At 37.6% G+C, this 27,134-nt stretch overlaps 1 long non-coding RNA gene across 2 annotated transcripts in view; it reads left to right on the forward strand.

Moving 5' to 3' along the window:
- Window positions 1–4,272: 4,272 nt before the first annotated feature.
- Window positions 4,273–27,134, forward strand: part of LOC113927679 — a 95,337-nt gene continuing 72,475 nt past the window's right edge. For both annotated transcript variants that reach the window (XR_003521712.1, XR_003521713.1), the window contains exon 1: window positions 4,273–4,437. This is a non-coding gene — a long non-coding RNA (uncharacterized LOC113927679). The remainder of the gene's footprint in view (window positions 4,438–27,134) is intronic.

Genomic DNA, 27,134 nt, shown 5'->3' on the forward strand with positions numbered 1-27,134 from the left:
TGTGGTGCAAGGTTCATTTTTACGCACAGGGTACATGTATTGTACTACATCATCCTGCATTTTCATTTGGAAAGATTTCTGCACATGTGGAAATAGAGCATGTGATGCTCCACCAAGTCGCTGTATGGAAGACTTGAATCATGAGGAAGGGACACCCACTGCTCTGGATATAAAAGGTCTACTCCCCGAACAAGAGGCCTCACACGCTCACATGCACACCCCCCACATATTTCTGTATACATACACCTACACACACACAGACCTCTGTGGCAGGCTAACTTGTTAGCTTGTAGATCTGGTAACATTTCAGCTCTTTCACGATTGCAGACTCGACCGTTCCAGTCTGTGCTGTGTTGTCCCTTTGCCCCTGCTACGTGGTTGTCAGCATCTCACGGCCCTGGCGACACACACGGAGGGCTCAGTTCCTCGGAAAGCTCACTGCCCTGGCCACTGCCCTCACTGTGGTCCTGCTGACGTGGACGCCATGTTCTCCAGCTGTCACTCAGGCCTTTTGGTCAACAGGGCTCCACCCCTCCAACCCCCTCTGCACAGCACCCCACCAGCCTCTTCCCGTTCGTATCCTCTAGGGGCATTCTCCACAGTCCTCCTGACAAGACACTGCACCCCTCTTGCTGCACAGCACCCCCTCAGTGAGTGTGACCCCCAACCATTTGACTCCTTTTGTGTAAGTGCTGCGCACCAACCGATTGTGCCACTGGAGCTTCATTCTTGACTCCTTTATTTATTTATGTAATTTTTTAAATTATGTTAAATTAGCAAACATGTACTACATCCTGAATTTTTGATGCAGTGTTCAACGATCCATTAGTTGCACATAACACCCAGTGCTCATCACCACATGTGCCCTCCTTAATACCCATCATCCCACCCCCCCAACCCCTCCCTTCTGTAACTCTCAGTTTGTTTCCCGGAGTCCAGAGTCTCTCATGGTTTGTCTCCTCTGATTTCGTCTCATTCAGTTTTCCCTCCCTTCCCCTGTGGTCCTCCACTCTATTCCTTATGTTCCACATATGAGTGAAACCATATGATAATTGTCTTTCTCTGCTTGACTTATTTCACTTAGCCTAATCCCCTCCAGTTCCATCCACGTCGATGCGAATGGTGGGTATTCATCCTTTCTGATGGCTGAGTAATATCCCATTGTATATGTGAACCACATCTTCTTTATCCATTCATCTGTTGAAGGACATCTTGGCTCCTTCCACAGGTTGGCTATTGTGGACATTGCTGCTATGAACATTGGGGTGTACGTGGCCCTTCTTTTCACTACGTCTGTATCTTTGGGGTGAATACCTGGTAGTGCAATTGCTGGGTTGTAGGGTAGCTCTATTTGTAATGTCTTGAGAAACTTCCATACCATTTTCCAGAGTGGCCGTACCAGCTTGCACTCCCACCAACAGTGTAATAGGGTTCCCCTTTTCATCGTTGACTCCTTTTGTGCTCTCATTCACCAGCATTGTTTCACCTGCAACTGGGAGAGGTTGGTCATTCATTCATTCATTCATTCACTCATTCATTCCTACTGCTTAACACCCACGAACTATCTCTGGTTTAGGCAGTCCAGCTAACTTCTCTGCCATGCCGTGGGCGGTAAGACCAACTTTTCCAATATGGTCTTCATTCAGCCTTGAGGAGGGCACCACTTCCAAGTTTGTTCCTCCTTAAATATTCTCCCTCAAACTTATATTTTTTAAAAATTTTCCTTACGTCTTTATCGTTGTCCTTCATTATAGTTAATTATTCTTTTTTCAGAGTTATGCCAACTTTATTTATGAAAGACTCTTAGATTAGTCATACCATGCTATGCATTCATATAGAATACAGGGACCCTGCAGGGCTACTGGGAGAAGAACTCACAACGCTCAATCGTTAATTTTTCTTTATATCAAAACTTCTCTGTTCAAGCGACTGTGTGTTTTCTGTACCCTGATTAGCTTTGGACTGATACATTGCTTGTAAAAACAGATTTGGGGTACCTGGGTGGCTCAGTTGGTTAAGCATCTGCCTTTGGCTCAGATCATGATCCCAGGGACATGGGATCCAGCCCAGCATTGGGCTCCCTGCTCATTGGGAGTCTGCTTCTCCCTCTGCTCCTCCCCCCACTCATGCTTGCACTCTCTCTCTCTCTCTCTCTGAAATAAATAAATAAAATCTTTAAAAAAAACTAATTTGTAACTGACATACAATAAAGTGAGTGTATTTCAAGTATATAATTTAATACATTTTGACATATGCATTTATATGCTCCTAATATACAATCAACATAATAAATATATTTATTAGCCCCAAACATTTCTTAATGTCAAATGATATTTTTAGGGATCACAGAAAGAGAAGCTGAGCCAGGGATATGTTTAGTTTGCGTTCATTGGTATTTGTTTATGTGACTCATAGTTGCTTTCAAGTATCATTAAATCAGTGCTGGTCATCTTGCTTTAGGAATGACTTCTGGGATTACTTCTGCTGCCTACTGTTGTCACTTGCTTCTCGATGGGAAATATCAAAGTCATGGGAACATATGCTATGGCATTGAGCATGGACCTGTGTGGCCATTGGAGGAAAAATATGGTTTACAGTATATAAATCTATAGACCCAGGACCTTGTCTGCACAAAATTGTTCTAAATTCTATGCTCATGTATACAAAGACCTGACAGAAGTTTTCCCAAGTTATCAACAAAACTTTAAGGTACTTATAATGCAAAAATAAAAAAAGTAAATTACCAATAATGAATCAAAAAGCAAAAAGAGTCATTTCTAAAATATTAGTAAGAAGAAAATAAAATGGGGGCTCCTGGGTGGCTCAGTCATAAAGCATCTACCTTCGACTCAGGTCATGATCCCAGGGTCCTGGGATCAAGCCCCACATCAGGCTCCCTGCTCCACGGGAAGCCTGCTTCTCCCTCTCCCACTCCCCCTGCTTGTGTTCCCTCTCTCGCTGTCTCTCTCTCTCTGTCAAATAAATAAATATTAAAAAAAAAAGAAGAAAAGAAAATGTTACTAACCGTGTTCAAGTAGAGGCTAAATTAGCTCTCTAGCATCTTTACAGAAGAGGGAATCAAAGAAGTTGAGGCCAGAAAATGTAGGCAAAGCTTATCGCAGTGTTGGTCTGACAGGTTACTCGTAAAAATGTGTTTTCCTAGAGTTTATAATGTTTGTGGTATTTGTCAGCTTTTACATTCTGAAGTCTGTGGCAGTTGATTTTTTTCATTCCAAATATTTATGTTTATGCCTAATTTTGTATCCACAATTTTGTATTTTTCTCTTAAAGTGGGACCCCCTAGAATATATAAACTTCGAGTCCCACACAAACTGGATCTGTCCCTGCCTCGAACATTGTTTTATTTGGACATGTCCTAGCAATTGAATTACCCAGTATATGATAATTGTTTATGATATTAGGGACTACATAGGGATTTTGAATATAAATACGATGATGATGGTGCCAGGGTTGGCCATGGTGAATATGATAGCAGTGACAGTAATGAGTGGCTGTTTCTTTCATTCACAGATCAAGCTAAATCCATTACCACCCTTTGTAGATTTTTCTGACATATCAAAGATTGCTTCTTGTTTACTCAAAATTGCACCTACTGCAATTTAAACTTACTTCACCTTGATCTATCCTCACGGCACAATGAGAACCTCTGGTCAGCATTTACTGTATATTTCTTGATGTGGTTGAGGTCTGTGATAACTCTATTTTATCAACCCAAAATCTGAGCATGGAGCTTTTCCCTGGTTTATACAGTTAGGGCATTATACAATGTGGTATTTCAAGCTTTATAAAAGTGTCTGGTTAACTTATATTTGCTTATATGCTTCAAAAATTGCCCTTATTATAGAAAGTGTGTGAGAATTGAGTATATATATATATTTTGAGTACATACTTCACACACATATAAAAGTACATGAAAATTGTAGTGGAAAATTGGGGACAATGTTATTTAGAGTAGTATTTGTCTAGTCTTCAGTAATTATGTTTTCAGGTGTGTTTTTTATTTAAGGGTTAGCATTGAAGTGCGTAGCTTCAGACATATTTTAAGCTCAAGACAAAGATTAGAAATTCTCTTGTATATTATGCCTTGAGAATTATTCAACACAGCATAAGTCAACTCCTAACTGTGCTTTCATCATATTTTATTTATGGCAATGTATTGTTTTTAGATGTCTATAATTTGCTTTTATTCTTCATATGTATCTTCCTAGTTTGAATAGATTCCTTCTTTTCTCTCTTCCTTTGTCAGTTTTTTCAATCAGATTGCTCAATGCCAAGACAAAGAGCTCTTTGATCATGGGCTAGAAAAAAGGGTTAAAGGATGGTTTAGAACAAATTCAAGAAAGAACGATCCTGTTCCCACTTGGAGGAGGACAGAGGAGCTGAAACCGCTAGAGCTTGGAGCTTGGAGAGGAAATTGTGAGTACTTGCTCTTGATTGAGTATCATTATCCTCCTGTTGTCTAGGAAGATGATTGTTATAATTAGCGACAAATGTCATGGGCAACTATAATTTACCTTTCCCTGTAACAACTGATAGTTTACCTTTCTCAGTGCCTCCTTCTACCTAGCCACCATGTCACTCTCCTTTCCCTACCCCCTATAACAATAAAATATGGAATAAAATATATTTGTCTTATGGTATTATATATCGATGTACACTTATTATAGCAATAATGTGACTGAAATTTTTAGAAGTCACTGAGGGGCCACTCACCCAAATTTTAGACTCTTGTATAGTTAAAATTCCTACAAGGAGAAATGAGAAGCCGTGGGTTTACATAATAGGCACACAGGAGGGGTTGGTAGAGATATCTGGGGACTATTTCTCATTAATTTTCTTTTTTTTTTTAAGATTTTATTTGTTTATATGACAGAGAGAGAGAGAGAGAGAGCACAAGCAGGGCTTGGGGCAAAGGGAGAGGGAGAAGCAAACTCCCTGCTGAGCAGGGAGCCCGATGTGGGGCTCAATCCCAGGACCCTGGGATCATGACCTGAGCTGAAGGCAGACGCTCAACTGACTGAACCACCCAGGCGCTCCTCATTAATTTTATTTCTGAGTGCAGGAGAAAGGGATGTAATATGTGGTGTTGCACAGTGCCTTTTAAATAGAATTTTAATATCCTTTGGATTTTATTTGTAGTGTATTTTTCTCAATTTCATTTTGAATTTATTATGGTAATCCAGTAGAATAATATGTAACTCTTGAGTGAAATTTTAAAAACAGAGTGCAAAGCATAATAGTTTAAAAAGTATCATATAATTGTGAAGAAAATTGAACTAGCATGTACCTGTGCTATGTATTTACTATTTGAGAGTCACAGTCATTGAATTACCTTTAAATAAAAGCAGCTCAAGGGCTCTTTCAAAATGTGTCACTATCTGGTACTTCATACTATATCTAGGTGATAAGTCCCAGTGCATATTTTTAAATAACACAGATTGCTATATTTAGAATAGTCATGAAATGAAAAGTCAGGGAATAAATAAATAGCTGATAAATCTAGGGCAAAGATAAATGCGTCCCAAACTGAAGAGGGATGTGAATCGTGTCTTACGATGATCTGTTTTCATCTGAGTGTAGCTTCTGCCCCAGCATTTTGCACTAGTCCCCCATTACCCACAAATTTGCTTTCTGCAATTTCAGTTACTGGTGGTCAACCATGATCTGGAAGCAGATGAGCCTCCCCCTATGACTTACTGTCAGAAGGTCAATAGCACCATATTCTAGGTCACGGTGCCTATACCGTTCACCTCATTTCATCTCCTCACGTAGGCATTTTATCATCTCAACATCATCCCAAGGAAAGAGTGCAGTACAATATGATATTTTGAGAGAGAGAGAGAGATAGCAATTCACTTAACTTTTATTACAGCATAATGTTATAATTGTTCTATTTTATTAGTTATCACTGTTACTTGCCCTAATTTATAAATGAAACTTGATCCATAGGTATGTATGTAGAGGAGAAACAGTGTCTGTAGGGTTGGGTACTCTCTGCAGTTTCAGGCATCCACCGGGGGTCTTGGAACATATGGGGGAGAGGGGACTACCGTACTTGCTTTACTACCACGATTCTAGGATGAATAGTCAACTTTTACATCTACGTGTCTCCTTCATATCCTTATGATCTAAATTCATTATGTTTTCACTGAGACTGTTCTAGAATATTATTAATATATTGTTTTAACCGTATACAGTGGCCTTTGCTCAGTGTCCATTCTCCATAGCATCTCTGTAGATTTCAACATTTTTGACCATTCCCTGCTTCTCAAGACAGTCGGCTCTTGTGACATTGATTCTGGGTTGTCTTCTCTCCCCTGGACTGCTCCTTGTCTCGCTACTCTTTTTTCCCACTTTTCTAAATGTGCATGTTCTGTTACTCCTATTTCCAGAACATCTGCTCTTTTCCTCCTTCTTTGGGGTGTATCTGTCTTCTAGGCCTCAACTATCCTTTCTCTATGGACAAAGCTAAGACAACAAACATCTTTTCCATCTCTATAGTTGTTTTCTTGAATCTCCTGGAGTCCAGGGAAATGAGAGAGAACTAAAAAGATTAAGGATGTTTTTGTGAGTTTGGAAAACTATCTAGTTGTAGATTTGGAACTACAGAAATAATTGGAACAATGGAGATTCAGTTGGTAGAAACCAAACCAAAGCTGGAGTTTTTCATTTTTACTCTCATTTGAAAGAAGATTCTTTTCAATATACATTTTTATCTTTCATTCTTAATTTCGGAGTTGGTTCTGAGATTGCTGCTAGCTTTTCACTAAAGGTCAATAAAACGTGTACTATATCCAACTATTTTGAAGTAATTTGTTCAGGTACTAGGCAGAGGTACATAATTTTTCAGGTGACAGAAAAATTCATTTACTATTTATACTGGAATTTATATTAGTGGCACTGGAACAAATCCTTTATTTCCTCACCTTACTGATTTTGCTCATGTTGATTGCAGTAAAATATAATACTTTTCATTTATAAAGTGCTTTTAAGCTGTATACTGAGAGTGCCAGGATCTCAGGTCATGCTCAAGGTATATCTTTATATGTCAGTTGCTAAGTTCGCTTTCTGAAGCCTGATGAATGTACTTGCATAGGTTCATTTTCCTGATTATTGGAACCACAAAGACCAAATACAGTCTATATTTTCCAATTATATAGGGCTGCCCAATAAAGTCTTGATTTTTTTTTTTAACATATTGTTCTTGTACCAGGGTAGGATTTATTTATTTAATTATTTTTAAAGACTTTATTTTTAAGTAATCTCTACACCCAAAGTGGGGCTCGAACTCATAACCCTGAGACCAAGACTCACACACTCTACTGACTGAGCCAGCAGGCACCCCAAGGATTTAGAACAAAGAAACAAACAATCGGAAAAACAAAACTTTAGTGCGAGTGTTGGAAACTAGGCCCCAGTTTGGGTTTTCATGTCCTCAGTGAAATGTGACTGTAAGACAATGACACTGTTCTTTACATGTGAATTAGTTGCGGAATTAGTCTCATAATCTTAAACTCCCACCCTGACTATTCTTGTCACCATAAAAAATGCAAAAGAATACTCTCGTTGGCTGCTTAAAGCTTGGTTTTACTAATGAAGAAAATATTTCTGTGCCACCTCTTCACCATTGGAAGGCATCACGTACAAAAGCTCTGCAGTTGCTTCTTAGGAGTTACAGCATATTTGTTTTAACAGGTCAATCTTCTCCCTCAATTTCATTTTGTTCACATTTGCTTCCTTTTGCTCCCCTATTTCCACCTTTTCCATGTTGTTTGGGTAGTGATTGTCCAGCAATATGTCCAGACTCTGGATAATTCAATAGGTTCAAACAACATGATGTTCATTTTTTTTTTTTTTTTGAAGATTTTATTTATTTATTTTGACAGAGGGAGACACAGCGAGAGATGGAACACAAGCAGGGAGAGTGAGAGAGGGAGAAGCAGGCTTCCTGCCGAGCACGGAGCCCGATGTGGGGCTCGATCCCAGGACCCCGGGATCATGACTCGAGCCGACGGCAGACGCTTAATGACTGAGCCACCCAGGCGACCCATGGCGTTCATTTTTTTAAAAGATTTTATTTATTTATTAGAGCAAGAGAGAGAGCAAGTGCACTAGTAGGGGAGAGAGAGGGAGAAGCAGGCTCCCCCACTGAGCAGGGAGCCCGACGTGGGGCTTGATCCCAGGACCCTGGGATCATGACCTGAGCCGAAGGCAGGTGCTTCACCAGCTGAGCCACCCAAGCACCCCTAACATAGCATTCATTAAAGAAAACTGTTGAATCCACATGTGCCTGCCACTCTGTCTCTTAGCCTTGTAGGCCTTTGGTTGTTTATTTTGCCCCCCCTTTTTTTAAAGACTTTATTTATTTATTAGAGAGAGAGAGAGAGAGAGTGTGTGTGTGAGTGAATTGGGGAGGGGCTGAGGGAAAGGGACAGAGAGAATCTTAAGCAAACTCCACATTGAGTGTGGAGCCCCATGTGGGGCTCAATCTCACGACCCTGAGATCATGACCTGAACCGAAATCAAGAGTTGGATGCTTAACTGACTGAGCTTCCCGGGCACCCCTATTTTGCTTTTTGAATTTGGAGAACAGCTCCACACAAAAGATGTTCTTCTTTCTTTTTTTTTTTTTTTTAAGATTTTATTTATTTATTTGACAGAGAGAGACACAGCGAGAGAGGGAACACAAGCAGGGGGAGTGGGAGAGGGAGAAGCAGACTCCCCGCTGAGCAGAGAGCCCGATGTGGGGCTTGATCCCAGGATCCTGGGATCATGACCCGAGCCAAAGGCAGATGCTTAATGACTGAGCCACCCAGGTGCCCCAATTTTCTTCTTTCTTAAGTCATTTTCTGAAGTGGAAATGTCTACATATCTACATATGGCCTTCAACATGTATGAAAACTGTATTTGACAGTAAAGAAAAACTTTGGATGGAAGTTAAATATATCTTAAAGTGATATTGAAGGTACTATCTAGACAAAATCATTAATGTTATCAACTATTTGCTATAAAAGCATTAAAAATACAAAATTGATGTTATAGTAAACAAAAAATTGCTATACTAGAAATTTTGAGATGGAAGTTTCAGGAAGTTCTTTGAATATTTTTATTTGACCTGTTCCTATTAAATACTTACATTCCAAGTGTGAATAAATTAGAGAACTGAGTTACCAAATATTGGAAGACTTAAAAAATATCACCATATTCATATCCCTGTTAAATTCATTCTGTTCTAATGGCTGCCAAAACATACAGTAATATTACGATAAATTTATTGAGGGTAATTTTGGGATATAGTAATTGGAGAAAATGATTTTTGTATGACATAAGACAAAAAAATTAAGATATTAAGAGTAAATACTTTCACAAAGTATTCAAGTTCTATAACATGATTAGAATGCTTAGTTATGTTCTGTGTGTACTAAAATTTAGACTTTCTCTGATAGTTTTAGGTAAAACAACAATAAACAATCCCTCCCCCAACACATACCAAAAAAGCCAACACATTGAGGGAAATCAATTTAATTTTATTTTTAAAATTTATGGGAATTTGGGACTTATGCTGTCTTCAGTTCTGTTTCAAAGTAATATAAATGTAAATCCACAATATACTGATTTTCTTGCCTTCCAGATCTTCCACTGATTAGATTATTAGTTATCTGATTTAAAAAGTACACCAGATTTTGTGGTTTTTTTTTTTTTTAAGTTTTATTTAAGTAATCTCTATACCCAGTATAGGGCTTGAACTCATGACCCGGAGATCAAGAGTTGCATGTTCCTCCAGCTGAGCCAGCCAGGAGCCCCCTGTTGTTTTGTTGTTGTTTTTTTTTTTTTTTTTTTAATAAAGCAGACTACTTAACCCCCTATTGTATATAAAGAGAAAACAGGCAAGCAAGTCTATTCCACTATTGTAGATTTAAAGCAGACTTAAAACACACCAAGAAAATATAGCAAAACATCACTCAAAGTAAACTAAATTAAAAACAATTTAAACTTTAAATGATAAACAATGACAAAAATATTATATGCATATTATAAAAACCTACACACATGCTACAAATAGACCAAAAAGTCAGCACTAAACTTTTTAACAATTAACTGAAAAATTGTAACCTGGACAGTTCCATAGTTCACCAAGTTTATGTTTAAAAATAGACCAGTTGTTCAAGAGGTACAATTATTTTGTGTACTAATCCCAGAAAGGAATTTTTTTGCCAGGTTCCTCATTAAGAGAATAATATAAAGAACTGTGTCCTCTGTGAGATTCCTACAGAAGAGTTTAGGGGGTCTGTTTTGAAAAATTATATATTAAATATTTAATTACTATAATATATTTACATTAGTATATTATATGTGGATTTATATATGAGTACAGAAATTAAACATTAATATTAAATATTAAACTGCATATTATGTTTTCATAGAGTATTACAACAAAGCAGAGAATAGAGAGGTACACTTATTTTCTTTGGAAGTGCATGGTATAAGTACCATGAGCCAGCAGTGCCTTGAATACACATCTGGCCACATCATTTTTTTTTTTTTTTAAGATTTTATTTACTTATTTGAGAGAGAGAATGCACAAGCATGAGCAGGGGAGAGACAGAGGGAGAAGCAGACTCCCTGCTGAACAGGGAGCCCGATGGCAGGGCTCATTACCTGAGCTGAAGGCAGATGCTTAACTGACTGAGCCACCTAGGCACCCCTGGCCACATCATTTCTTGCCAAGTAGAGGGGCTCAGGTGTACCCACTCTAAAACAAAAGTCATCATTTTTTGAAAACTATCCATATCATACAACTGGCTTATATTTTTAAAAATAGTTTATTTTTAAGTAATCTCTACACCCAACATGGGGCTCAAATTCAAAACCCTGAGATCAAGAGTTGCATGCTCTACTGAGTGAGCCAGCCAGGTGCCCCTTACAATTTTTGATCACATGCAGTACATGAACTTATTTAGTTCTCTAGGTATATATTTTACAATCAATTCTCCTGTACTGTACAGAGAATGATCTGTTATTCGAGATGAACCATTTTGGAGGTGCTTTCCTGAGACTTAAAAGAAAAAAATGCCAAAAGACATGCATAATTGGTTTGCCTGTGTATATAATTTTCAGGTTCATTTGTTTCAACCATGTACCTCCTGCTGGTGAACTTTGGGGAGCTGTTGGTCCCTTCATCTGTATTTTCAAAATTGTATTCCGAGCAACTTCTTGACTTTTCCCTTGGGGACTGAGAGGCTCTCTATTCACTGTATGTACTGTTGGGTCGACACCTCAACTTTCCTACAAGAATGATAGTCCATCCCAATTTAGACCTATTGTTCCAAGCTGAGGCACAATGCAAGATACCTGCATTCCAGGTAACTCTTAGGGAATGCTACCTTATGGTCCCTGCTGCTCCAGTTCTGTGGAAAGCTCACTTGAACAAAAAATATTTATTTATTTTATTTTATTATTATTTTTTTATTAACATATAATGTATTATTTGTTTCAGGGGTACAAGTCTGTGATTCATCAGTCTTACACAATTCACAGCGCTCACCATAGTACTTACCCTCCCCAATGTCCATCACCCAGCCACCCCATCCCTTCCACCCCCCTCCGCTCCAGCAACCCTCAGTTTGTTTCCTGAGATTAAGAGTCTCTTATGGTTTGTCTCCCTCTCTGGTTTCGTCTTGTTTCATTTTTCCCTCCCTTCCCCTATAATCCTCTGCCTTGTTTCTCAGATTCCTCATATCAGTGAGATCATATGATACTTGTCTTTCTCTGATTGACTTATTTTGCTTAGCATAATACCCTCTAGTTCCATCCACGTCATTGCAAATGGCAAGATTTCATTTTTTTGTTGGCTGCATAATATTCCATTGTATATATATACCACATCTTTATCCATTAATCTGTCGATGGACATCTAGGTTTTTTCCATAGTTTGGCTATTGTGTACATTGCTGCTATAAACATTGGGGTGCATATGCCCCTTTGGATCACTACATTTGTATCTTTGGGGTAAATACCCAGTAGTGCAATTGCTGGGTCTTAGAGTAGCTCTATATTCAACTTTTTGAAGAACCTCCATACTGTTTTCCAGAGTGACTGCATCAGCTTGCGTTCCCATGAACAAAAGATATTTACAAACATGTGAGTACCTGCACACATACACTCACACGTAGACACACCCCACGGGAAGCATATGTGGTCCAGCCAGAAGTGCGTTAATTGATCGTTTACTGCTGTTAGCCACTCAAATCATAGTTTTGATTGAATTGCCCCTTTAGTACAATGCCTCAGCCTACAGTGAGTAATTTTATATGAAACAGTCTTATGAAACATGTTGCTGCATCTAGTGTAAGGATGCTGTTGGATTCCTTTCATATCACTCAGTGTCCTCTTTATGAGGACCCACGGGAGGACATTCTCTTAGATTTGAAAGCAGTGCTTACCCTGGGCCACACTGCCCATCCGTGCTATGAAGAATGCACCTGATATATCTACATCTGAATCCTGGACTTCCTGGTTCTGTCCCCCAAGGCCCTCCTATCACTGGATGCTGGAAAAGGTAGGGTCAATATGTGATCTAGCAAGGGTCCAGGGGTCCTGCTCTGCAGGCAGCTTGTGTAGTCACTTCAGTCCTGGCCTCAGGGAATTTCTTCTGTTGTCATTTTCCCTTGGTGCCATTTTTTAAATCGTCTTTGTTTTTATCTTGTCTTAGTATTTCATATGGATTGTTAAAGCTACCTTAAAAAATTGATGGAAGTGAGCATGAGAATTTGAGGACAGTGAAAGCTTTGACCTTTCCTTATTGCATGCCCTTCCAGTCTAGGGCTCCCCATGTTCTTTTTTTTTTTTTTAAAGATGTTATTTATTTATCTGATAGAGAAAGAGAGAGAAAGCATGAGCAGGGGGAGGGGCAGAGGGAGAAGCAGGCTCCCCACTGAGCAGGGAGCCTGATGCAGGGCTTGATCCCAGGACCCTGGGACCATGACCTGAGCCGAAGGCAGACACTTAACCGACTGAGCCACCCAGGTGCACTCTTCCTGTGTTCTTTAAGCCACCCCCAAAAGCAGACCATGCTCAAGACTTGCTCACCTTCCCCTTTTTCTATACTGAGAAAATATTTTACCACCTTTCCCAGAGAGGACATGAAACCTGGTTGCTGTTGCTTCTGTCTCTGCACATTACTTGTGCTGTGCTCTTTATGCATAGAAACTTTAATATAAAATTTAAGGTTTCTTGGAAGTGTTAGATTCTGTGGGCTTAATGTTTTTGATGACTCATATTGTCACTCAGTTTCTTGGGCGATTTAGTAAAAGATCTGAACTCCTCTCTGAAATGAACACACTCAATAAAAAAATGAGATGTTTACATAATTATTTTGATAGGAGTTGACAGTAAAGCAGAAATTCTGAGAAATGCGGGAACTAAATATTGTCAGTAAACTCAATTCTCCTTTGTCTGAAAATCTTACTTAAATGGCATAGCAGAGATTCACTGTATCCTGGGAGTAGCTTTAGCATTCATACTTTTGAGTAAGTAGGATGAATATAGGAGAGTCATTTTTATTAGCTTATCATTCATTTCCTCATCCATTTTTTCCTGTAGTTAATTAGTATAACTACTTTGTTCTCACTGTTATTCTAGGTACTGGAGATACAGTGATGACAAATCAAAATCCCTGCACTTGTGGAATTTATAGTCTACCTTCAGGAGAAGATACTCAATGAATGAATTAATAAGCAATGAGATAATTTTAGATGGTTGTAGATATGGGGAAGAAAAGAAATGGTTATGTGTCATGATGACTTTGGTTAGAGGGATCAGGGCGGGCCAATGAGCTTTGCTATAAGACCCAAATAAGAAAAGGAACCGGCTATGGAAAGAACCCTCCAAGCAAAGAGAGCACCTAGTGCCAAGGATCTGAGACACAACAAGTTTGTGTCCTCAGAGAGAAGTCCAGGGGCTTGAGTGCAAAGATGTCAGAAGAGGTAGACGGGAGGGTGGTAGCAGGCAGAGGGCAGATTGCTTGATGTCCTTAGCTGTGCATACGTATCTGTCTGAACCTTGAGAAAGTGATCTAACCTGTCTTGGCCTCAGTTTCTCTTTCTTTCAAATGAAGAGGACAGAAGCTAGCTCATAGGCTTGTTTGTGAATATTTTGTGTGTCAGTCGACGTTAAGTGCTTGGAAGAATGTCTGGCCCTTAGTAAAACCTCTATGTATTCTCTGTTATTAGTATGTATATATATGCACAGTACAGTTTTCCTCTAGCAAATAATTTCAATTTATTGCCCTTATAGGCTTTCAAAGCTAGCAAAGGTCTTGGCAATCACATCCAATCTTGACGTATTACAGACGAGGCTTTAGCTCAGAGAGGTCAAATGGCCTACACAAGTTCCCACAAGTAGTAAGTAAATGTTTAGACTAGAATTTTAGTTTCTTGAGTCTCAAGCCAAGAGCTTTCTACTGTTGGATGGTGTTGGCCTGTAGTTAACCTAATGGTTTGGAATTAATTTCCTTAATATTTACCTTCTAAGATGATATTTAGAATAGCATTATTGAACCTGAATGCTTTTGTAAAGATGGCGATGGTTATCATATTGGTAGTAAGTTTACTGGCTAATGATTAAGTTGATAGTTGAAAGTAATTAGAATTGAGATTATCCTTACAGATTAACCACAGGTTCAAATATCCCCTTAGTAGCTTTAGCATTTATACTTTTTTAATAAGATGGGTATAGGAAAATCATTTTATTTTATGATTCATTCATTCCCTTAACAACTCCTCCATGTCTTGTACTATTCTAAGTACTGGAGATATAGTGGTAAATGATTTCAAGGCCCTGCCCCTCATGGAATTTACACTCTTGTCAGGGGAAGCAGATAATAAACCCTTGAATAAATTGACAACTAAGTAAAAGAAGGTAATTTCAGGGCAATCCCAAAGATACTTTAAAATAGGGAACTCAGGTGGTCAGTGATTTGATTGTCATTATGATGGATAAGGAGGTTATTGCTAAAATTGAAAGAGCTAATCACACTTTAAATGATTTACTCACTTAAACAATTTATTTTTCAAACCTCAGTTCTCTGGCCTCACTACCTACTGATAAACAAAGGATCAGGTTTCATAAATTCAAATGCAGTCACACACATGGATGGTATTCATTGAATGATAGGGTTTAAGTTAATATATGGCATAAAGACTTTGCTAATGCATCACTATCTAGGACTAAAATTATTTTACCCAAGATGTATGATTTGGTGGCTCAGAGAAATTTTAAATTTTAACTTGTCTCTTTCTACAGACTTTATAGGTTTTCCTAGACCTATCAAAATTGGTTCCTGGGATAATCTTTTTTTTTTTTTTTTTTTTTTCCTTTGCCTCTTTATAGGAAATCTCTTACCTGGGAAAGTTTTGTTCCAGAAGTTCACTTGTAAGCCATTTTGAACTCCTTTGCCATAGAAGCAGTGTTTAACATGGTAGTTAAGTTCAAATGCTGGTTCAAAGAAGTTTCTTTCTTTGTTCTCAGAGCTGAAAGGTTGCACTTACCCGTGTTCCCCTGAATTTTGGCCAGTTTGGTTTAGAAGGAGTAAACAGAGCAGGTGCATTTTTCTTTTTCTCTGGGCTCAGAACCAGATCCAGTCCATCTTGGGAAACTGGTGAAATAGCCCTTTTGCACCCTGTTGTTTTCCTTTCTGTACCCTTACCCCCTCAAGACACTCTTCTTTTTAGGCCTTCATGGTTTTTTCCCTCCAGTAAAAGTTATATGTCCCTTATTCTCTGTTTTTCTATCTTATTGGAATAATACCAAAGTTGATAATTGAGTACAGAGTATGGATATTTGAGTTTTCAGGATGCCCAACAGTATTCCACACCGTCAGAAAGATTTCTTTTAACTTTCATTCAAATACCTGTTTCTAGGGGCCCATCACGTTATTTCCTCAGAGTTGCCTCCTTTTGCTCCCTAACAATACCCTCTGTTCAGTCAGAGCTAGGCTGACGGGTCCCCCCGTGTTCATGGAATATTGTGGTTTCTCACTTTGGGATGGTCAATAGGATTTGAAAATCTATAGATTTCACTCAGAGCAAGCTTAGCCCTGTAAGAAAAAAATAAAGGCTGAAAAATTATAGCAATATTATCCGATTAGTTTGGTTTCACCCTGCTGTTGGCATCTGCTTTATTCTCTATATTGTCTTTGTGCACTTTGCTGTCACGTTAGAGAAATATACTACATGAAATCCTGGCCTAAGCAAAAGGCAAACAGAAGCAGTGAGTGTGTCCCCCATCGCTGTGAAGACCGTAGATAGGTTGCTGCCTGCCAGAAATAGATGTAGTTTATAGTTTGTTCAACTCCATTGCTCACATTTTTTCATTTCCTGTTCTCAGCTGAATAAATGGGGGGAAAAGAGAAAAAAATGACTACCATAAAAAGTACATTTTCCCCCTCTATGTTCAATTATGGAAGGACATCTATAAACACAGGCATAAAGCCCAAAGGAAAGGAGAGATTTCCTAAATGATAGTCATGTTAGCTTCCAAACAAAAATTGTTTAAAAATACATTTAGGACATATAAGCAGAAATATTGACATATGGTATGTGATATTTGGCTGAGTTTGTGGATGACATATGAGCCTGTCTGGAGGAGTTTTGATGATAATTGTATAAGCCATGAAGAGTCTGGTTGTCAGAAACACGGACATTTAGGGATCTATGGAAACTTAATTGTTGTGTAGAAGAATTTATTTGATAATTAATGCAAAGGAACACAACCAACACGTTAATGAGACTTATTAGAAATAACTGAATTATTCAGTTTTTATTTTGGTAATTTCCAAAAAATGCTGTTTGCTGGGCCCCTCGTAGCCATGACCTTTATCAATATCTACAAGTGAATTCTTGTTTCCAGGCTGCTTAGGGTATGACATTTGTTCATCAAAATGTTACCTCTGGGGGCACCTGGGTGGCTCAGTTGGTTAAGCGACTGCCTTCGGCTCAGGTCATGATCCCGGAGTCCTGGGATCGAGCCCCACATCAGGCTGCCAGCTCAGCGGGGAGCCTTCTTCTCCCTCTGACCCTCTCCCCTCTCATGCTGTTTCTCTCTCTCTCTCTCTCTTTCTCTCAAATGAATAAATAAATAAAATCTTTAAAAAAAATGTTACCTCTGAAGCGTATCCAATATACACTTACAGTATGTATAAAAATATAAGGACACATAGATTTAGGAGAAAAAGCTAGATTTGCAGCAGTATGTGTTCAAAACTGTGCTTCCTTGAAAAGTAGAGTTTTCAAGAGATAGCATGGTTTATGAGAAATTCCATTGGATTGAAATTAGAAAATTTAGTTTCTATTTCTACTTTTGTCATCTAATTTTATGAGTTTAGATAAATGACATAATCATTCTTGGATTTATTTAGACAACTCTAAAATGGGAGGACTGTCTAGTTGATTTTCAAGATTCCTTCATTTTCTAGATATCTGTTGAATCCCACTGGGTAATTATTAGGATATGAAACATCTTTTTATGTCAAGACTATTGGTTGAAATACCTACAAAATTATATAAAAAGTAAAGAAAAAGTATCTGAATAGTTTTTTGTTTTTGTTTTTTTTCATTTCGTTTTTTATTTAAAAATTTGTCTTAGCCGTTTGCTCACCCCTCAAGTTCTGGCATTTTTTTTTATTGGAAGTGAATTGAATTTACTTTTGGGGATCTGACACATTTTCAGTATTTAATCACCCTATCCATACACAATGCTATATACAATCATTTAAGAAGGACCTCTTTATGTTTTTTATTTAAAAATATATATAATATTTAATTGAAGTATAATTAATATACAGTGTTATATTAGTCTCAGGTATACAATATAATGATTCAACAATCCTGTACATTGCTCAGTGCCCATCATGATAAGTGTGCTCTTAATCCCCTTTATCTATTTCACCCATCCCCCCCCAGCCACCTCCCTTCTGGAACCACCAGTTCTCTATATTTAAGAGTCTGTGGTGTTTTGTTTGTATCTTTCTTTTTTTCTTTGTTTTTGTTTCTTAAATTCTACATATGAGTGAAGTCATATGGTATTTATCTTTCTCTGACTTACTTCACTTAGCAGTGTACCCACTATATCCATCCACGTTATTGCAAATGGCAAGATCTCATTATTTTATATGGCTAAGTAATCTATTACACACACACACACACACACACACACACACCTTAATCCTTTCATCTATTGATGGACACGTGAGTTGCTTCCATATCTTGGCTGTTGTAGATAATGTTGCAGTAAACATAGGGGTGTATATATCTTTTCTAATTAGTGTTTTCATTTCCTTTGGGTAAATATCCAATAGTAGAATTAGTAGATCATATGGTAATTCTATTTTTAAATGTTTGAAGAATTTCCACACTGTTTTCCACAATGGCTGCACCAGTTTGCATTCCCACAACTGTACACAAGGTTGTGTTTTCTCCACATCCTTGACAACACTTGTTATTTCTTGTCATTTCTGATTCTAGCCTTTCTGACAGGTGTAAGGTGATGGCATTGCGGTTTTGATTTGCATTTCCCTGCTGATTAGTTGATTTCGAGCTGTCTGTTGACTGTATGTCTTCTTTGGAAAAATGTGTTTTAGGGTCCTCTGCCCATTTTCTAATTAGATTGTTTGGGTTTTTTGTTGTTGTTTTTGAATTGTGTAAGTTCTTTATATATTTTGGATATTAACCACTTATTGGATGCATCCTTTGCAAATATCTTATCCCATTCAGTAGGTTGCCTTTTTATTTTGTTGTTGGTTTCCTTCACTGGGCAAAAGCTTTTTATTTTGGTGTGGTCCCACTAGTTTAATTTTGCTTTTGTTTCCCTTGCCTTAGGAAAAATATCTAGAAAAATGATTCTGCAGCCAATGTCAAATAAATTACTGCCTATGTTTTTTTTTTTTAAGATTTTTATGGTTTCAGTTCTCACATTTACATTTTTAATCCATTTTGAGTTTATTTTGTGTGTGGCATAAGAAAACAGTCCAGTTTAGCATGTAGCTGTCCAGTTTTCCCAGAATCATTTGTTGAAGAGACTGATTCTTCCCCATTGTATATTCTTGCCTAGTTTGTCATAGATTAATTGACCATATAAGTGTGGGTTCATTTCTCGGCTCTCTACTCTGTTCTATTGATCTATGTGTCTGTTTTTGTGCCAATACCATACTGTTTTGATTACTGCAGCTTTGGAGTATGGCTTGAAATCTGTGATTGTGATGCCTCCAGCTTTGTTCTTTCTCAAGATTGTTTTGCTTACTTAGAATCTTTTGTGGTTCCATACAAATTTTAGGATTATTCTAGTTCTGTGAAAAATGGTGTTGGCATTTTGATAGGGATTGCATTAAATCTGTAGATTCCTTTGGGTAGTATGGACATTTTAACAATATTAATTCTTCCAATCCATGAACATGGATTATCTCTCCATTTGTTTGTGTCATTTTCAATTTCTTTCATCAGTGTTTTATAGTTTTCAGAGTACAGGTCTTTTACCTCCTTGGTTAACTTTCTTCCTAGGTATTTTATTCTTTTTGGTGTAATTGTAAATGGGAGATTTTTAAATTTCTCTTTCTACTACTTCATTATTAGTGTATAGCAGTGCAAAAGATTTCTGTATTGAATAGTTAATTTTTTTTTAACAGTAATTTTACCTGATCTTGTGGCACCTGTGGATGTTTCTGTATTTATGATCTTAGAGTCAGGAAAGAAAACATGTCACCCTCCTACCTTAGGCACTTTAGTGATAGATCACTGAAGGACTGTCTTAATCTAGCAGCTCTGTAGGTGTCAGTATCATTTTCAGGAAATAAGATGGTGCACTCAGATGGGGACAGTAAGGGGAACTTAATGAGCTGGTTAGAGTTTAAGGAGCTAGTTGGAAGTTGCAGTCAAGAGTTGAGGTTCACCTGAAAGCAATGACAGAAATCTTTAGGACAGGCAGAAACAGGGAAACTGACACTTTAAGGCTGCAGGAACAAAGGGAGAGAGTGGACTTTGGAATCTGTAGAGTTTTGCAGGTAGCCTCTGACTGCAGCTCTGGGCTTCAGTGACGAAATCTTTCCAGCAGGAAGGGAGTCAGAGAGAGAGATACTTCTCTCTTTCTCCACTGACTGATGTCTTGCTAGTGTCTATCATTGGCCAACTCAAGTAGCAGACAGAGGCCAAGGGAGACAGAGAAATGCAGTCTGGCCAGGTTGGCCTACAAAGGTTCATAACATGATAGAAAAGAATCAAGTGTGGTCTGGAGAGGCAAAGAGAGAATATCAAGTACATCCATTATTTGATGCTGTAGAAATATTGTCTTCATCCTATAATAAGTAGTTGTATGTATTTTTAATAGACATTTAGAATGACTATTAGCAAGATTAACTTTAATGGAAAAGTCAATTTACGATTTGACACAGACTTGGATATTTGTCACCACATTGCTGTTGTGATAATCTTATTAGGACCCAAACTGACTGTATTGCTGACTTATGCACACTCTTTTAAGAGATAGGGACTGCAACCAGACCTCGGAGGGGACCAGAAATAGTTCAAGATCTGTTTTTATACATTGTTAGATCCATTTTGCTGATTTATGTGTGTGAGAGTGAGGAATTTTAAATCTAAATTTATGAATGATATTGATCTGTTGTTTCCTTTTCTTCCTTCCTTCCTTCCTTCCTTCCTTCCTTCCTTCCTTCCTTCCTTCCTTCCTTCCTTCCTTCCTTCCTTCCTTTCTTTCTTTCAGACAGAGATAGTGAGAGAGAGCATGAGTGGGGAGGAGAGTACAGGGAGAGGGAGAAGCAGGATCCCTCCCAGGACCATGACCTGAGCCAAAGACAGATGCTTAACCAGCTGAACCACCCAGGGGCCCCTGTTTCCTTTTTTTGTTTCTTTTGTACTGCCTTTGTTTTTGGTATAGGGCAAGGAGTTGGGAAGATTTTTTCTTTTCTATTTTCTTAAAGAGGTGATATAAAATTGATCTTCTTTGTTTGTTCCTTTAAAACCATCTGAGCTGGAATGCCTGGGTGGCTCAGTGAGTTAAGCGTCTGCCTTCAGCTCAGGTCGTGATCCCGGGGTCCTGGGGTAGAGTCCCACATCGGGCTCCTTGCTCAGAAGGGAACCTGTTCCCCCTCTGCCTGCTGCTCCCCCCTGCTTGTGTTTGCTCTCGCTCTCAGACAAATAAATGAATAAAATCTTAAAAAAAACCCATCTGAACTAAAGATTTCTTTCTCGGGGGCTTTTATATAACAATTTCAGTATCATTAAACGTTATATGACTATTCAGATGATCTAATTCTTGGTTGAGTTGTGGTAATTTGTGAGTTTTAGGAAACTGATAATTCTGTGTTGTCAACTCCATGATTATAAAATTATTTGTAGTATTCTCTTTTATAAATAACTGTAGGATCTGTAGTGATATCTCTTCTGTTTTGTTCCAATATTGGTGATTTGTGATCTTTTTTTTTCAATCTTGCTAAAATTTATCTATTTTATTGATTTTTTTTCAAGGAACCACCTTTTTGTTTCATTGATTTTTTTTCCTGTTGTTTTACTGTTTTTGATTTCAATGCTTTCTACTGTTATTTTTATTATTTCCTTCCTTTTGCTTGTGTGTTAGATTTACTTTACTCTTCTTTTTCTAGTTTAAGGCAGATATTTCCTTCTTTTTCCTTTTTTTTAAGATTTTTTATTTTTATTTTTAAGTAATCTCTACACCCAATACATGGCTTGAACTCACAACCACAACATCAAGAGTTGCATCTCTACAGACTGAGCCAGCCAGGCACCCCTCCTTATTTCTAATGTAAACATTAGTGCTATAAATTTCCCTCTCATCACTGCTTTAGCTACATTTCACATATTGTGATATGTTGTGCTTTCATTTTTATTAAGTTCTTTCTATTTTTAAAATTTTATTAAAATTTCCTTTTTGACTTATGGATCATTTAGAAATGTGTTGTTTAATTCACACATGTTTAGAGATTTTCTTTTTGTCTTTATTTTTTTGGTTTTTGTTTTTTGGGGTTTTTTTGCATTTTAGTTAGGGAACACAATCTATGATTTCAATACTTTTAACAAAACATAATACTTTGTTTTATGGCTCAAGATATGGTCTATCTTAATGTTCCATGGGCCCTTGGAAAAAACATTTATTTTGTTATTGTTGAGTGTCCTAAATGTGTCATTTAGGTCCTGTTTGATTGTGTTGTTCATATCTTCTATAGCCTTGCTGATTTTCTGTCTCATAGTTCTATCAGTTTCTGAGAAGGAGGTGTTGGAGTCTGAAACGATAATTGTGGATATATTCATTTCTCCTTTCTGTTTTATCAGTTTCTGCTTCATGTATTTTTTAGACTTTGTTATTTGGTGTGTACATATTTGGGATTATTATGTTTTGCTGCTGGATTGGTCCTTTTTCCTTATGTAATGTCTGTATGTTTTTCTTTGTCCCTAGGACTTTTCTTCACTTTGAAGTCTATTTTATCAGATATTTATATAGTCACTCCTTCCTTTTTAAATTAATGTTTGCATGGTATATCAATTTTTTATCCTTTTACTTTCAACATATTTGTGGCATTACATTTGAAATGAGTTTCTTTGATTCAACATAATAGTGTCTCATTTTTTTAATTCACTCTGCCAGTCTTTGTCTTTAGATTGGCCTATTTAGGCCATGTATATTTCAGGTAATTAATGATATGTCAATGCTTAAGTCTGCCATTTTCTTATTTGCTTTCTTTAGTTCTTCTGGTTCTTGTTTATCTTTCTCTTAACTTTCTATGTTACTTGGGCATTTTTTAAGATTACATATTAATTTCTAGTGCTTTTGAGTGTCTTTGTTTTCTGGTCCATCTGTCTGTCTGTCTATCTATCTATCTATCTATCTATGAATGAATGACTTATCACAGCCTATTAGTATTATCTTAGTGAAGTGTAGAAACCTTATTTCCATTTATGTTCTTCCCCACTTTTAAATACCATTCTCATGAATATCAAATGGTATTATCATTTTCATTTCAATCAATAAATATGATATATAAAACTCATGAAGTCAAGGTTGGTCTGTTGTACATACTCAATTCTTTTTATCTTTCTTTCTTTTATCCTGATGCTCCAAGATTCTTTTATTACTTCCTTTCTACTTGTAGAATTTCTTTAGCCAGTCTTTAAGAGTAGATCTGCTAGGACATATTCTTTTAATTTTCTTCTTCATCTATGAATGCTTTTATTTTCTCTTCATTCCTGAAGGATAGTTTAACCAAATATAGAATTTGTGATAATTCTTTCTATGTGTATGGCTTATTTCCTCATATCCTTCATAGTGTTATTAGAGAAATCCACTAACATGTGGCTTGGTGTTTCCCTATAGGTAATGCATCATTTCTCCTTGGTTACTTTCTAGATTTTTTCTTTGTCCTTCATTTCCTGAAATTTAATTATGGTGTGTGTTGGTGTGGATTTTTCTGGGTTTATCCTTTTTGAGATGCTGAGCATTATGAATCTGCAGGTTTGTGTTGCTTTCCACATGTAGGAAGCTTTCAGCCATTATTTCATTGATTAGTCTTTCAGCTCCATTCTGTTTCTACCTTTTTTCTGAATACGTTGAGATGAATGTTAGATTTCTTACTGATATCCTGCAGGTCCCTAGGGCTCTTTTCATTTCTTTTTCAGTTAATTTTCTCTCTGTTGTCCAGATTACATGAATTCCATTGAGTTGTCCTTAAGTTCACTGATTCTTATCGTTTGTCATTTCTACTCTGTGACTTTTTTTCCCGTTTTGTATCTTTCATGTATACATGTATACAATTTCCATTTGGTTATTTTTGTAACTTCTACTTCTTTGATAAGTTTTTTTATATGTTCCTGATAAATTTGTAATTTATCTTGAAGTCTTTTTATGATGGCTGATTTAAAACCTCTGTCAGATAATCATATCTGATTAATTCCAGTGTTGACATTGTTTGGTTGTCTTTAGTCATGCAAGGTTTTATTGTCTTGGTTCTTGGCATGACAAGTCATTTTCATTTGTTGCTTGGACATTTTTATCTTATGTTAGAGGACTTTAAGATCTTTTTACAGTCATTTATTTTAGCAGAAAGTGAACCTGTTTATATTTAGCATGCAGTTGCAGGTCTACTTTGTGGGCTGTGTTTCCACTGAGTTAAATTTCAAAGCCTTTGTCATGTTATTTTAGTCTGTTTGACTTATCTGATGCTTCCTGGGTTCCCACTGGCCCCAGATGGTGCTGTCTGAGGAAGCAAAATGGGTTCCCCCAGTCTGGACCATTGGTTGTCTTGAAGTAAGACAAGAAAAACCCCACAGAGCCTCTGGGAATAAAAAGGCTTCCTGAGTCAGAACTTACTATAGCATGATCCACATGAAGGGCCTCCCAGAGGCTCCAATATCTCTGGACAGAGGATGGGAATTTTAGGCTTTTAGAGACAAAGGTCCTGCTGCCTATGTGCTTAGGTCTCTTCTGGTGGTCCTCCCCACCTACTCTGGTGTCCCCAGTGTGGAGAGGAGTTTCAGGCTTGCAGAGGCTACTCTGGCCAGGTGCTTGTCTGACAGGATCTTTTCCTCTGAGGGGGGCAGAGAGTGTTCCCAGGCTGGGCTGCTTCTTGTGGTGGAATTCCTATAGGTGCCCTCTGGAGGAGAGTTGCAGGACCATGGGGACAAAGAGACTTCCAGAATCAGACTGCTTGTGTGGTGTCTCTTGTTTGTGCTGTGTGGTAGCCTCAGAGTCTCTGCCAGAAGGAAAGTGCTTCTTCCAATCTATCCCCCTTGCAGCTCTGGCCTAGCTCATCTGGTATTCATTTGGGTTCCATCTAGGGGAGGAATGGCCCTCCCCCCAGCTGTCTTCTGATGCTGGTTGGGGGTCAGGAAGTGCTGAGCATGGGTCACCTTCTTCATTGGGTGCTGCTATGTTGCTCCTCCAGTATTCAGGTCCCAAACCAGTTCCCCGTCTTCTTACCAACTATTTGCAATCTCCTTTAGTGGCCTCTTGTTACTTACAGGACAAAGAGTGGGCACAAATAGATCTATGCTATCTTGTCTTGTTCAGAAATCCAGGTTCTGTTTTATAGTTTTATAATGTCTTAGGGGAGACTTTTTAATGAAGGCAGTTATGGAGGAGAATGGAAAACTTCATAGCAGGCAGAAGGAAATGGAAGTGGAGCGCTCTTTCTTTGGAAGCTGTAGGAAGTTGAGTAAGTGTTCTAGATGAATTGCACATCCATCTCTGAGTGAGTACACTTTCTATTTCATCCAATTTTAAGTCTTGTATTTCTTCATTACTTCTCTATACAGGTAGATATGTGTAATGATAAACATACTATGTTTTGTTTTTTCTTGTAGGCCATTGGTCTGCTTTTGGCATCCCTTGAGATTTAGATCCTTATAGAAAAGAATTGTATTGTAAAATTTGGATTATTATTTAGCACTGGATGAATTGATGGAATAATAAAAGGGGCTAATGGTGATTACTTAATTGAGCTTACAAAATTTTATATATGCATATGAAGAGAGATATTCACATGTAATGTTATTCCCAGCCCCTTGTGGCACTCTGAGTGCTTTGATTTAAATTGCATGTAAAAGAATTATTTTATTATGATGGTTAAACTGTAGTATAATTATAGTGTGCATACAGAATCTATTAGTCCTGTGGTCTTAAAAGTGAGTGTCCTCATCTCCTGGGGAAGACAATATCAGCATTTCTATTTATTTTTATCTCATTGTCCTTTAATTTATATTTTATGCCTATTTTTAAATACCATAATGTATTAGAATAGCAATAGATGCAGAAAATTTTTAAATTATATGATTTGGGGCCCTGATAGGGTGCTTGACTGTATCGTGAAAATAGTTTGGAGATTAGTGACTCAGGAAACAGAAAAATTTTCAAATTGGCTGCATGAAAATGTACTCAGTCTGGGGGAGTTTACCCTCAAATCTTTCAGTTTGAATAAAGAAAGGCAGAATGTGTAAAATACTCATGTTTGCATGAGTTTGAAGATTACACATCAGGCTTAGAGCCTCAGAGAAAGAAACATTTTTGAAGTCATGCAGGAGAGAAGGAAATCTGACCACCCAGGACAGAACTTGGATCTGAGGTGTGAGAGAACGCTTTGTTTGCATGATTTCACAGGAAAGTCAGCTTTTGCTCTTCCTAGTGGTTCTCACCTGTCTTTAAAAATCACTTCTCTTTCTTCAGCGGTACTTCCTAAGTTCCTTACCCTGCTTTGCTATTTCTTTGTCCATAGCATAGGTTACCTGCTAAACGTACTATAATGCCCTCATATTCATGTCTATTGTGTCCTGCCTCAGATAGAGGGAAAGTGTCTGCCTGCTTTGCTCAGTGATATGAACCAGACACCTACCACAGTGCCTGGGTAATCATCAAATGTTCGTTAAGTGACCCATAGCAGAGTAGGGGACTTACTTACAACTTTTAGGGATTAGTGGTTTTTATTAGCTATTGTAGCTAAACTGTTCTGCAGTTAATGTTGCAAGGTGAGGACACTTTTCTTTTTCTCTGCGTAAACATAAACTACATTCGGAGGTTGAGGTTTGAGATCCAATATGCTAGTTAGAATACAACATTTAAAAAAGAAAACAATTTCTTTATTGAAAATATGTCTATTGCTTTAAAAATTTTACTTTTATTTGTTTTTTATGGAGGTATAATTGACATGTAACAATTATATTAGCTTCAGGTGTACAGCATAACGATTCAATATCTGTATGTATTATGAAGTGATCACTGTAATAGGTCTAGTTAATAGCCTTCATCATACCTAGTTACAGAAATTTTTGTGTGTGTGTGATGAGAACTCTTATGATTTACTCTCTTAGCAACTTTCAAATATGCAATAAGCATATTCCCTTTTCGTGAGTGCAATTAAGTGGGACGAGTGGCTCTGAGTGTTAGAATCAAGGAATCGTGATTGAACAGTTGAGTTGAGTAGGACTTCTTGTAGCTAATTCATATAGAGCCATCACTGAGGCTTGCCTGGCTCCTGTCATGTTGGTATGGCATGCAAGTGTGGACCTGTTTTAAAACCTATGTTATCTTTTCCATTTATTCAT

Source organism: Zalophus californianus, chromosome 7 (assembly GCF_009762305.2).
Source record: "Zalophus californianus isolate mZalCal1 chromosome 7, mZalCal1.pri.v2, whole genome shotgun sequence".
In the NCBI taxonomy this organism is placed as follows: domain Eukaryota; kingdom Metazoa; phylum Chordata; class Mammalia; order Carnivora; family Otariidae; genus Zalophus; species Zalophus californianus.